The 13,802-nt window shown below is 39.5% G+C and overlaps 1 protein-coding gene across 7 annotated transcripts in view; it reads left to right on the plus strand.

The window, feature by feature from the left end:
- Nucleotides 1-13,802, plus strand: part of SIPA1L1 (signal induced proliferation associated 1 like 1) — a 375,846-nt gene that overhangs the window by 72,419 nt on the left and 289,625 nt on the right. The window contains exon 4 of one of the 7 annotated variants that reach the window (XM_036842742.1): nt 12,708-12,855. The exons of the other annotated variants lie outside the window; for them this stretch is intronic. The gene's annotated coding sequence lies outside the window, so the exon portion shown is untranslated. The remainder of the gene's footprint in view (nt 1-12,707; nt 12,856-13,802) is intronic. 7 annotated transcript variants of the gene reach the window in all.

A 13,802-nucleotide genomic window follows, 5' to 3' on the forward strand; every position in this document is an offset into this window, starting at 1 on the left:
TGCCATATTTGTTTTAGATTGTAAAACATTTTGGAAAAAGTTGAAGCTCTGCTTTTCTCCCTCCTGATCCAACGGTGTTTTTTTCTATTGGAATGCATTTTATTTGATGGCTTTGAAGACAGACTACATAGTGAGTAGTTGAGTGGTGGTTTCCTGTAGGGAAATGAAGTTTATGCACCTCCCATTTTCAGGTTATGGTTACAGCGCTTCTGAAGAGGTTGTGTGAACATGACATAGGGTCATTGAACAAGATGAGAAATGTATGTATTTTGAAAAGTAAACTTGGTTGAATGTGGGCATTCACATTCCAATTAGTTGTTTGGCTTACACGACATTCCAGAGCCACTAAGTAGTTTCTTCAGATTAACTGTTAATCTGTTAAAATGCCTGGACAATCACCAAAACTGACTGTTTTCCATGAAGACTTTGTACCGTGGTTTCCAAGGGTGTTTTCCTCGAATTGAATTGACTTTTGTTGGTTTTGGTAATTTTCCTCTAAGCATTTCCTTCAAGTTATGGAATTCTGACTACCTCTCTATTTTACTTACTTTTTTTTTTTTTTGGTTATGTATAATACAAAAACCGAAAGACTATTTATTTTTCCTTAGTGCTACCAAGTTTCTCTGTGATTTTAATGCTGTGCCATATTTTTCATTGTTGTTCACCTTTTGTTCAACTATGAGCCTCTGTTAAACTTGTATCCTGTTTTATCGTCTAAATTTAGTTTTGATAGGTTCCAGAGAACAGGGGGAAGAATGTCTGTACTAAAATGTAGTTTTTTGGTGTGTGCTCTGCTTTTTGTAAGTTATATATCATAATTAAGGAAAAACTAGAAAAATAGAAATTGAGAAGATTCACTAGCGATCCAATCACTCATAAATATCATAAATTATTTTGCCATGTATTTTTCCGAAAAAATATTTATAAAATATATATTTTAACATAGGCTATAGTTTATAATGTGCATTTTTGTGTAATATTATGAACAATAAACTAGTAATATATAAATAATTCCTAAATTACAATTATCCTATCTAATATACTGTAAGGTGGAGGTTGTATAATACAGTAGTAGAAACACAGGCTTTTTATCAAATAGACTTGGGTTTGGATTCTTGCTTGTCTGATTACTCAGTTTGTGGTTTGACCTTGGCCAGGGGACTTTATCTTGGGTAAGATTTAAAACTTCACTGATTACTACGTGTACTCCTTTGTACAATGGGGATAATAATACCCATCTCCCTGGATTGTTATATTGATTACATGAGATAGAGAATATAATGTGCCTGGTGTATTGTAGGTACTCAGATAGTAACTCTCATTATTATTTATAAGGGAGATTACTTAATCAAAAGACAAGATTAGACACTGGCTATTTAAAGCAGTATCAAGGAAGAAGTTTCTAGATGCCTATATTGTATTTACTATTGTAAAAGTGTGGTTAACGAGGCCTGTGTGAATAGTTTGGTAACTGCTCCTGTCCCCTTCCTCACAGATTTGGAATAGGTAGCCATCTTTAAAATACATAATATGTATGGAGGCATTTTTTGAGAGATCTTCACATGTGTAATGAAAAGCTACTGAATATAATTGTGTGTGTGTGTGTGTGTGTGTGTGTATAGACGCATATGTCTCTAATGTTTCTCATACGTACGTTGTGGATCATCTGTCTCCATCCCTCTTAACCTGGATGTCTTTCTTAGCTCCAAAGAGCCTTCCCATGTACTTCTCTCCCCCATTTTCATACTTTCTTCTTCTTTTTTTTGAATTTTATTTATTTATTTATTTATTTTGGCTGCGTTGGGTCTTCGTTGCTGTGCATGGGCTTTCTCTAGTTGTGGTGAGCGGGGGCTACTCTTCGTTGCGGTGCACGGGCTTCTCATTGCGGTGGCTTCTTTTGTTGCAGAGCACGGGCTCTAGGCATGCGGACTTTAGTAGTTGCAGCACGCGGGCTCAGTAGTTGTGGTCTGTGGGCTCTAGAGCGCAGGCTCAGTAGTTGTGGCTCACGGGCTTAGTTGCTCTGCAGCACGTGGGATCTTCCCAGACCGGGGCTCGAACCCGTGTTCCCTGCATTGGCGGGCGGATTCCTAATCACTGCACCATGAGGGAAGTCCCTCATATTTTCTTCTTGATTTTAACTTTTAACTTCGTGCTAACATGAATTAGTACCAATTCGTGTTATTCCTCCTGTTTACCAGCACTATGTACCTGTGGTTAGTTATTTATGTATAGGCATATTGAATTTGAAAAGTGTTATCTAAAAGGAATCTTAGTCATATGGTTCTCACATTCCACTTTACCTCCTTTCTAAAGAATGTTGCATAAACTCTCATCTTTATCAGTTTATGCTTCATTTTGTATCATAGAAGCAATACCCTTTTTAATTAATTTCGAGTAATTTTATTGTGAGGTCATAGGAGATGAGTTCATTGGTGAACTCACGCCAGCTGTGTGGTGTGTCTGCCTTGACTGTCCCTGTTTGCAGTCAAGTTGCCTGTCCTCTGCTCACACGTCAGCATTTTCGCCTGTTGGCTACCTGGTGCGATGACTCTGAAGCTGCTCTTTTTAATCTAAGATGCAGCTTACTTTCCCTTCATTTTACACACACAGACACACACACACACACACCATGTTGCAGTGAAGAGACTGTGTTTAGTTTCACATGAAGTCAGTAAAAGGAGACAAAATTAATAAATTCCTAACTTTGTCAGAAGGCTAAAAATTCCTGTTTTGGAGATTGGCATTCAGGGATGTAAATATAGTCTAAAATTTTTCTAAATTGGCATTTGAATGGCTTGCTTAAAAATCACTTAAGCTGGGGCTTCCCTGGTGTCACAGTGGTTGAGAATCTGCCTGCCAATGCAGGGGACAAGGGTTCGAGCCCTGGTCTGGGAAGATCCCACATGCCGCGGAGCAACTAGGCCCGTGAGCCACAATTACTGAGCCTGCACATCTGGAGCCTGTGCTCCACAACGAGAGGCCACGATAATGAGAGGCCCGCACACCGCGATGAAGAGTGGCCCCCACTTGCCGCAACTAGAGAAAGCCCTCGCACAGAAATGAAGACCCAACACAGCCATAAATAAATAAATAAACCCAAAGTTTAAAAACAAAAAAAAATCACTTAAGCTCACTGCAGCACTGTTTACAATAGCCAAGACATGGAAGCAACCTACATGTCCATCAACAGATGAATGGGTAAAGAAGATGTGGTACATATATACAATGGAATATTACTCAGCCATAAAAAAGAATGAAATCACACCCATTTGCAGCAACATGGATAGACCTAGAGATTGTCATACTGAGTGAAGTAAGTCAGACAGAGAAAGACAGATATCATATGATATCACTTATATGTGGAATCTGAAAAAAAATTAATACAAATGAACTTACATACAAAACAGAAATAGACCCACAGACGTAGAAAAAAACTTATGGTTACCACAGGGGAAAGAGGGGAGGGATAAAGTTGGAGGTTGGGATTAACATATACACACTATTATATATAAAATAGATAACCAGCAAGGACCTACTGTATAGCCCAGGGAATTATACTTAATATTTTACAATAACCTATAAGGGAAAAGAATCTGAAAAAGAATATATATATATATATATCACTTAAGTAACCAAAAAAACATGATATTCTGGGATCAGGGGCAGATAAAGGTGACTCACCTTTTATCTGAAAGTTTTTAAGATATGTCCATAGGGTATTTAAAGGGGAAAAATGACTCCCCTTCAAGTTTATTAAAGAACAAAACGTTTTCTAATTTCATTTTAAGTTATACATTTTTATTATAAATTCCCATAATAAGGTCAGCCTCATAGTAGGGGCCTGGTATATTCTTGTTGAATGAATAACTATCTCATGACTGTTAACTATCAATTTGTTACTTGTTTTAAATTATATTTAGCATTGCAAGGGCTTCCAAATAGATTCCATCATTTGATCCTCACATAATCTTGTGAGTTAGGCGGGAGAGGGATTTTCTTCATTTTACAGGGAGCTTAGTAGAATTGCTCACGTATTACCAAAAGATGACTCCAGGGTTTGACTTTAGGACTTTAGCTTCTTATTCCATCCTTTGGTGCACTGCTCTGCTGTTTTCCCATATTGACCTGGAAATATTTCAGTACTTCATATTGTAATAGTTGTTCATTTATTCAGCAGAATTTTATTGAGGGCATGGTTTTAAGTTCTAGGCCTTTGTGGCTGAATGTAAAGACAAAGTTTCTACTCTCAAAAGGAAGACTGTCAGTAAATAAATAAACAATAATAATAATGATTAGCACATAGTAGGTGCTCAATAAATGGTTATTGAATGAGTGAATGAGTGATCAAAGTGATAAAAAGGAAATGAGGGCTTCCCTGGTGGCGCAGTAATTAAGAATCTGCCTGCCAATGCAGGGGACATGGGTTTGAGCCCTGGTCCAGGAAAATCCCACATGCTGCGGAGCAGTTAAGCCCGTGTGCCACAACTACTGAGCCTGCACTCTAGAAGCCCACGTGCCACGACTACTGAAGCCTGCCCACCTAGAGCCCGTGCTCCACAGCAAGAGAAGTCACTGCAATGAGAAGCCCGCGTACCGCAACGAAGAGTAGCACTCGCTCGCCGCATCTAGAGAAAGCCCGCGCGCAGCAACAAAGACCCAATGTGCAACCAAAAAAAAAAAAAGCCTTTAAAGTTATTTAAAAAAAAAAAAAAAAGGAAATGAACAGTGAGTGTGGGGTTTTAAATGGATAGGTTGATGAAGGAAGGTCTTCCTGAGGAAGTGACGTCTAAGCCAGGGAAAGAGCATTTCAGATAAAAGGACCAGTACAGGCAAAGGCCCTGAGGCAGCAAAGAGCTTGGCTTATTTAAGAGGACACCAAAGATGGCCAATGGAGCTAGAGCATAGTAAGCTGGGGAGACAGGGGGTTCCACATGAAATTGAAGAGGAAGGGATCAATTTTTTAGGGCCTTGTAGACCATATTGAGAAATTTGACTTTCATTCTAGTGTTGAAAGAGAGTTTTCCATGTGTCTTATGTTTCTGCACTGTCTACCTTTGTTCTGGACTGCCTTTTCAAGGATGATTTGTATGGTCAGCAGCCTTGGAAGATAGAGTGTCTCCCTCCAGAGCAAAGATCAGGCACACTGTTGTCTAGTGTAGTAAAGACAATGTCTCCTTCTGGGGAAAAGGTCAGACGGGCTTACTGCCCACTGTAAAAGACTTGGGTTCATTAAGCTTAGGGTTCCTCTCCTGTTACACAACCCACTGCTGTGCAGGTGTCATCTGGCCTTTTTTGTGTTACCTCATGGGAATTGGGACTGAAGGGACTGGCACCAAAAGTGCTGATACTCTGGTTGTTGCTATTGCTGTGAGTAATGATACTCTGGTTGTTGCTATTGCTGTGAGTAATGATACTCTGGTTGTTGCTATTGCTGTGAGTAACGATACTCTGGTTGTTGCTATTGCTGTGAGTAATGAAGTCCTTTGTCTTTGACCCAAGAGTCTCATGTCTTCTGCCAGCATCCATACAACTGTGGCAGCTAACTTGTTAGCTTGAAATTAGGGTAAAATCTTACATCCTTCACATTCTTGGCATCTCAGGACATGGAAAGCATTGGGGGATTTTCAGCAGGGGGATAATATATAGTTTAGCCTTTTAAGAAGTCAGTGTGACCACTCTGTGAAAATTGATCAGGGGTAGAAAGATGAATGAGGAATGTGGGTCAGCTGTCTAGTTGAGAGATAACAGTGGCTGGGATCAGTGTGGTGACTGTGGACGTGGGGAGGCGTGAGGAATTCAAGGTGGTCTTCAGGAGGTGGAAGTTATAGGTCTCAACAGCATGGATATGGGCTGTGAAAGAAAGGAATGGAGAATGAATCCCGGGTTTTTGGTTTGAGCAAATGAATAGATAGAGATGGAGAAGCCTTACGATGATAATAAGCCTGTAAAAGGACTTGTTTCTCTTGTCATCACCACTTTAGCCTTTTTCCAGTCAGTTTATTTGCTTGACTCTCTCCTTCTCTGTGTAGAACTTTTATGCTTAGAATTACAGGGAAAGGAAGAATAAGAAGTAGTTTGTACAACTCGGGATCAAAGAACCACTGGTATGTGCTTTTCTGGGAAGAACATTTTTCCTGTGTCTTCACGAATTGTCAAATCCATTAACGTTAAGAAATGCAACTCCTGCAGTCCCTTGATAAGTGGGTTGTCTCAATAACAATAAATTAGATTAGCTTGGGAGGATTTATTTTTCAATAGCCATATTGATTTTTACCCAAAATTCATTATCTGGGAATTTACAATGAAACTCTTTAATGTGTTTCCAGGTTTTCTCTTTTTTGATGTTAAAGAAATACATTTTTTATGTATGTTTCAGTTTTTAAATTTCCTTTAAAGCTGGGCTATTCTCCCTTAATTCTCAAGGATAATTACTGCTCATCTTGTGATCACGTAAGCTTAATACAGTAGGATGAAAGAAACAAGTGCCTATGGGCTAATTTACTCAGTTTGTCATCCTCACTGAGAAATTCCTTAGGATAACTTCTTGTCTCTGTAATGCCTGATGCTGATTTCAACAGCACCTGATTGCTTTTCATAAAGAAAGTAACTACAAAGCTTAAAAAAAAAAAAAAAAAAAGGCTTGGCCCTGAAGAGTTCTTTTAAATGACTTCCCTTTTTTATCTAGTGAGATTTATTTTTGTGTGTGTGCTTTTTGTGTGCTTATTATATTTACAGGATGATTTTATGTTTCTTAACCTTTGTATATTGTAGACAATTTTAGGCTACAATATAAAGCTTGAGTGAGTTTTGATTTATCTTTGCACCGTCTTGCACATGTCCTTTTATTTCATTTGTTCTGTAGCATTTCCTATAGTCTCTCGCCTAGGTCTAGATTTTTCCTCTTCAGAAAGAGAAGGTTGATAGAGAGGGAAGATAGAGCTTCGTGAATTTGGGGGGAAGGGTTTGGGAGGAAGGCTAGGCTTACAATTATTTCTGATTCAATTTATACTCTGCTCCCTGGAAATCAACAATGGAAAAACTTACTCCTTTTTAAAGATAAACTTAGAAAGCATGAACTGAGATCGCAAAATCATTAGTGCTGATCATGAGACTTTTCCAGGTGGTGTGAGTTGTTATTAATCACTTCAGTAGACTCTGGAGATTTTTCTACCAGAAATGCAGTTAGAATGTGTTTATTTCTGAGTCTTTGAGAAGATAAATATACTATCTTTTTGCTTTTTTTTTTTTCTTTTGTTTTCTTTTTAAGGAGATCCATCTTTTGGGGTTTTAGCATTTTTAAACCCCCTCAGGTGGTTGAGTGGTATCTAAGCTTCCCAGGATGTCCCAGTCTTTCCTTTGGAGTAGTATTGTTGTTCTGCCTTCCTATCTCATTGTATAAATTCTTAAAAAGGGCCCGACGTTGTGTCACTGATTTCATGTTTCAAGCTGTGCACTAAGTCATGTACAGATGCACCATATTTAGGCTGTGGTTGGAATTTCATGAATGGGTTGCTGGTCTTCTCTCCCTTGTCCCCTGATTTCAAAACAAAACCAAGCAACAATTAGTAGGATTTTACCAGGGCCCTCTAAAGAGAGACCTTATTAGTGACTGAATTGAACTAGAATTTGTAGCCTATGGAATGTGATAGAAACTATCCCTAAAGGATTGTGTCCCTGCCTTCAGGAAGATTTTTACCCGCCTGGTTTTGGCCTAGACTCTCCCATACCCTGAAAACCATTCTGGAAATGGTTCAGAGGCACAGAAGGAATCTTACCCTCAGAATCGTAACTTCACTTCTCCTACCCGTCTTCTTTCCTCTGTTGGAGGAATAGTAGAGGGCACAGTAGAAAGAGGATTTGAGTCAGACCTGGGTTTGTATCTGAGCTCTTGTTTATTAGTTGCGTGACCACAGGCAGCGTGCTTAACCTCTTTAAGCCTCAAATCTCAAATGTAAAATTGAGACCGTGCTAGACTTTGTGGTTTGGTGAAGCACTGTGTCTGTCAAGGAACTGGTGCTCATCACGTGCAGGTTCTCACTAAGAACTGGAACGGGGTCAGGACTTGAACTTGCTGTGTGTTCCTCCAGGATCCCACCCTCCTGCCTCCCTGTGGAGGGGAGAGCTGTCCTGAATTTTATGTTCAGCACTCCCTTGCTTTTTAAAATGAGTGTATCTGTAGACAATACGGCAGTCCCCCCTTATCTGAGGGGTAGTCCCCCCTTATCCGAGGTTTCTCTTTTTGTGGTTTCAGTTACCTGTGATCAGCTGTGGGCTGAAAATATTAAATGGAAAATTCCAGAAATAAACAATTCATAAGTTTTAAATCGTGTGCTGTTTTGAGTAATGTGATGAAATCTCGCGCCATCCCAGGCCGTCCCTCCCCTGATGTGAACCATCCCTTTGTCCAGCATATCCCCTCCCGGTTAGTCACTTTGTAGCCGGCTCAGTTTATCAGATTGACTGTTGTGGAATCACACTGCTTATGTTAAAGGGATCCTTATTTTACTTAATAATGGCCCCAAAACACAAGAATAGTGATGCTGGCAATTCACACGTGCCAAAGAGAAGCCGCGAAGTGCTTCCTTTAAGTAAAAAGGTGAAAGTTCTTGATGTAATAAGGAAAGAAAAAAAAAATCATATGCTGCTGGTAAGGTAAGAATGAATCTTCTACCCATGAAATTGTGAAGAAGGAAAAAGAAATTTGTGCTAGTTTGCTGCCACATATCAGACCGTAAAAGTTATGGCCACAGTGTGTGGTAAGTGCTTAGTTAAAACAGAAAAGGCGTTAAATTTGTACAATAAGGTATTTCGAAAGAGACTGCGTTCACATAACTTTTATTACAGTGTATTGTTGTAATTGTTCTGTTTTATTATTATTGTTGTTAATCGCTTACTGTGCCTAATTTATAAATTAAATTTATCATGTATGCATGCATGATATGTATGTATGCATAGGAAAAAACATGGTATGTGTAGGCATACCTCATTTTATTACGCTTCGCTTTATTGTGCTTCGCAGATATTGTGTTTTTTACAAATTGAAGGTTTGTGGCAACCCCGTGCCAGGCAGTTGCTCACTTCGTGTCTCTGTGTCACATTTTGGTAATCCTCAAAATATTTCAAGCCCTCCACCAGCAAAAAGATTACGATTCCCTGAAGGCTCAGATGATGGTTAGCATTCTCTAGCAGTATTTTTAAATTAAGGTATGTATCTTGTTTTTTTAGACAAAATGCTGTTGCACACTTAGTAGACTGCAGTATAGTGTAAACATGACTTATACGCAGTGGGAAACCAAAATTTGTGTGACTTGCTCTATTGCGATATTTGCTTTATTGCAGTGGTCTGGAACTGAACCTGCAGCATCTCCGAGAGGTACCTGTTATAGGAGTCAACATTATCTGTAGCTTCAGGCATCCACTCCGGGGCTTGGAACGTGTCCTTTGAGAATAGGAAGGGACTACTGTGTGTTTTTAGCTTTGCCTGTTTGGGCCCTGTAAAAATGGCATCCTGTTATATGTAGTCTCTAATAAGAGTGCTTCATCACTGCCAGGGAGTGTAGAACTCTTGGTTCTCCACTTAGCCTTTGCTGATGGTCATGGATGTGGGGTTGCAGTTTTTTCTGTGGTGTTTGGTGTAGAGTGGTTTTTACCTAAGACGTTTTTGTCTATCTAGGCTTCCCCATTACTGATCCTGTAGAGCAGGCTGTTTCTGATACTGGGTCAGACGTAGGGACAGCATTGCGTGACGCTGGGGTGGGGATGAATCCAGTAAGGAAATAGAGGTTAATGGGAACTAGATATACCACTCTTACAGGAAGGGAAAGGGGAAAACTAGAATGAATCTTGCAGTATTGGACTGGAATTCAGGCTAACTGTATGAACTCATGGTTTTCAGTATACATGGATAGATATAGAAAGAAATGAAGAAGTAAGTGTGTGCATATATGTGTGTGCTTCTGTTCACCTAGATGACCTAGGAATAGTGATAATCCAGTTGCAATACGCACACCCAGATCTTGGTTTCTAAATACCATTTTCCCCCACTAAAATGGTTGAAATTATCGGACTAAAAAATTACTTTTTAAAAAAAATTATCAATGGACAAAGTATTGGGTGAAAGTTGGTTGAGAAATAGGATATTTATATAGTCTGAAAGTATCACCTCGCAAAATACTTATTAATTACAAAGAGGAAAAGAGTCACTTTACAGTGGGGAAATCTGGCAGATACCACCCTAATCAAGTGATGTAAGTTCACACTACCAGTCAGGGGAAAAAATCAAAATAGCGTACTACCTGATAGGGAACAACGAGAGGAAGGAACTTTTCTGTGGTATTCCTGCTGAAAAGTCGTAACTTGAATCTAATCAACAATTAAGTATCAACAAACCCAAAGTAAGGAACATTCTATTCAATATAAAACTGGCCTGAAATCTTCAAAATTGTCAAGTTCATGAAAGTCAAGGACAGTCTGAGGAGTTCTAGTTTGATATAGACTAATGAGCAGTGAAAGGTCAGTGCCAGTGTGAGATCCTGGATTGGATCCTTTTACTAAAATGGACACTATTGGGATCATTGGAGAAAGTCAAACCTGGGCGCTGTTGGGACCATTAGATGACCATACTATGTCCGTGTTAATTTCTGGGTGTTGATGGTCATAGTTATTGCAGTTTTGTTTATAGAAATGACTCAGCAAACTCTGTAGGGGTGATAGGCCGTGATGTTGGCTACTTAACTCTCAAGTGGTTCAGGGAAATTATTTGTTCTAGTCTTGCAGCTCTTTTTCTTTTTTTTTTCTGGTACATTGGTCTGAGATTATTACAGAAAACAAAAAAGACCCCTCCTGTGAGTTGACTTTTTCAATATCATTAGCTTATCAAACCAATCATTTGAAGGGCTTAAGAGGTTTGCTTTCCTGTGCTGTCTTGTCTGGCAACTGCCCTTCCTGTGTGGCTTCCTGTTATATCTTGTTTTGTCTTTTGATATTCTGGTTTTAAAATATTCACCATCATTTCCTTACTATATTCTTTTCCCTGCTCATTATTTATTCCCTTCAACTATGTTTTGTTTTTGTGACTAACTTCTTTCGAGGGAAAGTATGATTTACAGAAATCTGGCACTTTACTGTGTTTCAATTCAGTGATAATATTGTATTTAGTTTCAACTTACTTTGTGCTATTCTTTTCTCCTCAGTTTTCTGGTGAGCTGTTTAAGCTTGCTTTTTCTTTCTCTTTTTTTTTTTTTTTAATTTATTTATTTATGGCTGTGTTGGGTCTTCGTTTCTGTGCGAGGGCTTTCCCCAGCTGCAGCGAGCGGGGGCCACTCTTCATCGCGGTGCGCGGGCCTCTCACCATCGCAGCCTCTCTTGTTGCAGAGCACAGGCTCCAGATGCGCAGGCTCAGTAGTTGTGGCTCACGGGCCCAGTTGCTCCACGGCATGTGGGATCCTCCCAGACCAGGGCTCGAACCCGTGTCCCCTGCACTGGCAGGCAGATTCTCAACCACTGCGCCACCAGGGAAGCCCCTCTTTTTCTTTCTCTTTTTTTTTCTTTTACCATACTGCCTCTGCCTTAGTACTGAGCATGTTTCAGTAGGCTTTTAGTAAAATGTATTGGGCTGGTTGATTGCCGTCTTAGAATTTAGAGTTTTCAGAAAGTATAAGCAGGGTAAGGGGAAATTGATAGAGTGGCGAATTCAATGCTGTCCTAATCCACAGTCTAGTCGTCTCATTACTGTGTGTATGGTTGGTTAGCCCCCAAAGGTTTAGGTTAAGCGTATTAGGACCAAGCTGGCCCTAGTCTAAAAATTCGCATGGTTTGAGATGGGAGTAGGGTGTTATGGGGAGAGGGTTAATTGTCAGAGCAGCCTTCTCTTTCTGTGAACGTTAAGTGTAAGTTATCTATTTGGTATAATCTACCCTTTCCTTTTAGTACAGAAAATCGCGGGGTAAAGCCTTGAATTGCCCACCCCCCTCCTCTCTTTCTTTCGTGGAACTAAAATCCATCATAGGGCTTGTTTTCCTTAGATAGGTTAGAGGACAAACTTCTCTTTAGCAGTTACACTAATTTTTATATTTCTCAGAATGATCGAGGAAAAAAAGCTTTTAAAAATCCAGAGTGGTAGTTACATTTCACTTAGAACACTCCCACACATACAGGCTTTTCTTCAGCATTTTTTTTTTCTTTTTCTTGCTGCTTTTACAGTGTAGGTGGCCTTCTCTGGATTGCTTTTGACAGGAAATTGAGCAAGCTTTCTTTTTTGGAACAGAATATATTTTACTGCTGAGAGAGAGAGAAAAAGAAGTGTTTATGTTTTGAAATTTAATTATGAATTTTTATTTGAAGGCTGATTTAAATCTAGAAAAATGGAGGTGGGGCTTAAATTTCAGATTGTGCACTAATATTTCTGAACCTTCCTATTTATTTTTGGGCTTTCTTTTCTTCCTTTCTTGGAGGAAGAAAGGAAGGCCCCCAAATTACTTTGCTTCCTAAAGCCACAGCCATGGTTGGATATTAAGAAGTTTGTCTTTGTCGTTGTTTTTCTGCTTTTGTCTGAGGCTGCCTTCCCCGGTTGTCTTCTTTTTGTAGTGGGGGTATGTTTGGCTCTACACTGAGTTAATGGGCATCTTGAATCTAGAATGTGTGTTAGCCCTACCTTTGGAAAAGCGTGTCATTCAGCAAAGCTTCCTAATGATACGGCTTGTGCACAGGTCTCCAGGGCTGGGTAGGGAGCTCTAGACTGGAACCCTGCCTGTGCCACAGATTCTACCGGGACTCCTGAACCCCCTGGTGCTTTGAGATAGGAATACCAGTCAACCTGCCAACCAGCCAGGTGCTTGCTGCCTGGGATGATTGTGGGTGAGTTTGATTTGTGTAGTTTCTTTATAGCCCTGGAGATTCAGGGGAAGAAATCAGACTGTAATTAGAATATAAGCGCATATGCCACATCATGGAAATGTTATCCAGTTGGAATGGAGTAATTCTGGTGGAATCTTTCTAAGTATGTTTATAAATCATATCCTTTCACTTGAGTTTGACATTGGCATGTTTGTTCATGTCTCTAAGTAGACTACTAGTGCAGATCGACTGTCAGGTGTGTTTTGTTTGTATAATTAGCTGGTTATAGCTTATTAATTAAGATGAACAAAAACAAAGTATATATTTCAAGTGTTCCAGGCTTCCTTACCCATTCTGTAGGTGCAATTTGTAGGCCAATCATGTGAAAACTGCAAGTTTCATCATCTGGGGTATCCGATGCTCAGAATATCCTTTTTAGGTTTCTTTTTCCCACAGTTTTCGTCTGATGTTTATACCATTGATTATGGTAGGGTAGGAAAGACCTGTTGCAGGGTCTTCTGGAACTCTGTTCTGCTGTATTATGTAAGATCATAGTGCCAGGGACATGGTAGGCCCTCAGTGAGTCCCATTTTGAATGCAAGTAGTGTAAGTTTTGAAGTACCTTTATGTTTGGCTGAATGAAAGATGTCCTACTATCCAAGGTGACAGGCTGGGAAATTTTCCCCTTTGTCCTCACCAGGAATTGGAAATATCTGTGAGTGAAACGAAGTGCTGGTTCTTCTTACTCTTCTAAGCTTCCATTTTATATGTTTGGGGACAGGGTTTGGGAATTAACCCAGTTTGAAATAGTGTTTCATCTCAGCAAATATTAAAACTTGGTTTCTTGGAAGCTCTTTTGGACATGTATAGTCTGACTTATTTTAATATTTTTAGAAATAGGTACATGTGCTGCAAATTTTAATGTTGGGCATGTATATGTATTCTTTTAACTAATAATATGCGTGCAG

The sequence above is a fragment of the Balaenoptera musculus genome, chromosome 2, assembly GCF_009873245.2.
Source record: "Balaenoptera musculus isolate JJ_BM4_2016_0621 chromosome 2, mBalMus1.pri.v3, whole genome shotgun sequence".
Classification (NCBI taxonomy): domain Eukaryota; kingdom Metazoa; phylum Chordata; class Mammalia; order Artiodactyla; family Balaenopteridae; genus Balaenoptera; species Balaenoptera musculus.